This window comes from Aotus nancymaae, unplaced genomic scaffold (genome assembly GCF_030222135.1).
Source record: "Aotus nancymaae isolate 86718 unplaced genomic scaffold, 86718_ANA_hifiasm-v0.15.2.pri h1tg000049l, whole genome shotgun sequence".
Lineage (NCBI taxonomy): Eukaryota > Metazoa > Chordata > Mammalia > Primates > Aotidae > Aotus > Aotus nancymaae.
This window is the reverse complement of record NW_026988463.1, coordinates 30,311,734-30,314,911: the sequence shown is the minus strand read 5'-3', so window position 1 is coordinate 30,314,911 and position 3,178 is coordinate 30,311,734.

The following is a 3,178-nucleotide window of genomic DNA, read 5'->3' as shown; positions in this document are numbered from 1 at the left end:
CGCTCTTGTTACCCAGGCTGGAGTGCAATGGCACAATCTCGGCTCACCGCAACCTCCGCCTCCTGCGTTCAAGCAATTCTCCTGCCTCAGCCTCCTGAGTAGCTGAGATTACAGGCACGTGCCACCATGCCCAGCTAATTTTTTGTATTTTTAGTAGACACGGGGTTTCACCATGTTGACCAGGATGGTCTCGATCTCTTGACCTCGTGATCCACCCGCCTCGGCCTCCCAAATTGCTGGGATTACAGGCGTGAGCCACCGCGCCCGGCCCCCATCCTGTGTCTTAAAACATCATGGGTTTGGCATAAAAACTGATGAGAGCAGATTAAATTTTTTAACTTAAAAAAACAGCACTAATTTACAAGGATGAGAAATGCAGTGCCTTTCCTTATTTTCTGTTTTTTTGCTTTTTTTTTTTTTTCTTCTGTATTTCTATTCACATCAAGTGGACATAAATTGAAAGTAAATGAGCTAAGAAAAAACTGGATTCAAATTAGGGGCAACTTTACCTTTTGGGGTTCTGTACAGATCTGTCATACAGATCAGCCCACTAAGTGTACAGGTGAGCCCACTGTACAGATCAACCCACTAAGGCTACACTAGGTACCACCCCACCCTCTAAAGCCACCCTTGCAAAAGCTTTAATTTAAAAATTCTCATTTTATAATGGTTTGATATTTTTTAAAGCACACATTTTGAAAACTATGTATCCCTCAAACATAAAATCTGCCTACTAAAGATTCATAAAGCATCAAAACTAAATTCATAAACTGGAACAAAGAAACGAACATTTCAAAATGCCTTTGAGGAGTGTTGGTAGTTTGATAACATGGCAGTTTTAAAGCAAGATCCTTTTCTCTTCCTTTTTTCAAATCACAAAATTCACTGATATAAGTTGTCAAATTTTAAACACTTTAAAGTTGTGATCTACTAATCATTTGAACATATTGCTGTCAGTGGCGTAGTAGATGTTTTCATGAAGTTGAACATATACTAATAAGTAGAAATTAGCTCCATTATAATCCCCAAAGTCTGAATTTACTGAAAGTAAGATTTGTTAAAGAAAATTTCATTCTAATGAAAACTCTATACGACTTTACTAAAAAGCAACAACCATATTAACCTAACTTGTGACCTATCTGTTCTATAAAACTGTCCAACACAAGCATTAATTGCCCTTTTTTGAGCTCAATGGCATTTCCTACAGTAATAGTAGTTAAAATACATTAAACTATTTAAACTATCTTTATGAAACATGCACATTTTATTCATCCCACCAACAGAATAAAGTCTTTTTCTTAAAATCTTTGAGCTCATTTTGAAGTGCTGTAATTTCTGTCAACACTTAGGGTACAATAATTTGTATTAATGCTAATTGTGGATTAGGAAATACATGAGAAATAATAAAAGTTAAAACAATATAATACTCATAAAATATATGAAGCCTCCAATATAAAACAAAATGATACATTCTCAAAGAAACCCCTTTTTTTCATTAGTTAATTAAGATATAATGAAGATATAATGAAAGGTTTTACCTGATTTTATGTAACTTGATATAAAGAAGTTAAACATGTATCTTGGAAGACATTTTGAAAATGGGAAATTAGAAACATACTAATCAAATACAATCAGAAATTTTAAACCCCCAAATCCTCCCCACTCACTGTAACATCTAGCACAGTAACAAATCACAGCATAATCCTTGCAAAATGCTTTAAAATTTAATTTTGAAGATTCATGTTATGACATGTCAAGTCTAATGTTAATACAAAATATTCTCTTCAGTATCCTGATATTTTAAAAGTACAAGATTTTATATTAATCATGTTAAATTTCTTATTGACAATATATGCAAATCTAGCACTGGCTTTTTAAGACAATAACAATTTAACTGTGCGTAGAATCTTGCTATAGAGGTAGCTATTAAATGACACAGGACAGAATTCTAAAATTGCTACCACATTTTACTCCATATGCAATAAACATTCTCCAGAAACTCTGTGGTGCTCTAAGGCTGAAGCAGTTATCTCCCAGAGCTGAGTAGCAATAAGATAGCATGTATTATTATGAGTGTCATGAAGATCCTGTAAAAATCAAGAGTCACAGGTAATCAGCAGCAACGGGTATTGACCAGAGACAGTCAACATGGCTCGAGGTTTTCTCAGCACTGTACACAGCCGCAGGGCAAAATAATACAGTCAGGGAAGGACACTGCCAAGCTTCACTTTCCACAGCATGCTATGGCTGCTCTAGGAAAAACACCCCCACAATGAAAATAAAGCAAACTGGTTGTGCATCTGGCACCCAACTCACCTTTTAATGAAATCACAAATTCTCCCTCAAAGAGGCTTCCAAAAAAAAAAAAAAAAGTCCAAACACTATTCAATTTAAAGTCTGCCTAGAAATGAAACCACAGGAAGGTTTTATTTTCAAAATGCTGCATAAGGCCGAGTGCGATGACTCATGCCTGTAATTCCCACACTTTTGAGTTAAGGATATCACCCGAGGTCAGAAGTTTAAGACCAGCCTGGTTAACATGGTGAAAATCCGTCTCTACTAAAAATACAAAAAAATTAGCCGGGTGTGGTAATGGGAGCCTGTAATCCTAGCTACTTAGGAGGCTGAGTCAAGAAAATCACTTGAACCCTGGATGTGGAGGTTGCAATGAGCCGAGATTGTGCCACTGAACTCAGCCTGGGTGATAGAGTGAGACTCAGTCTCAAAAAATTAAATGAATAAAAATAAAACAAAACAAAATAAAAATGTTTGGCTAATAGAAATTTAAAAATTCACATTTGGCTCACATTTTGCATCACAGGATTGCCTCCTTTTTAAAATCTCAAGCTGCCTGCTCAAAGGACCAGAAGTCAGGAAGTTTATAAAATCTGAAATTGTTAGATAAGCGTTATTAGATTCTTTCCACTTGTGAATAGTCATATAATGTGTTATTTATAAATGCATATCACCTTATCCATTTGTGACTAGTCATATAATATGTTATTTATAAATGCATATCACCTTATACACAAGGTTAAATGCAAATACCCTCCTGGTTGGTCCTGGCTCAGCTCAGGGAGGAAGCTCTGCCTGAAAAAGTTGCGGCCCAGGCTGTCACTCTTTCTTCATTTAGCCCAGTGTCTGGTCAAATCTTCTGTCAATCAGGGACTAAAGGGGG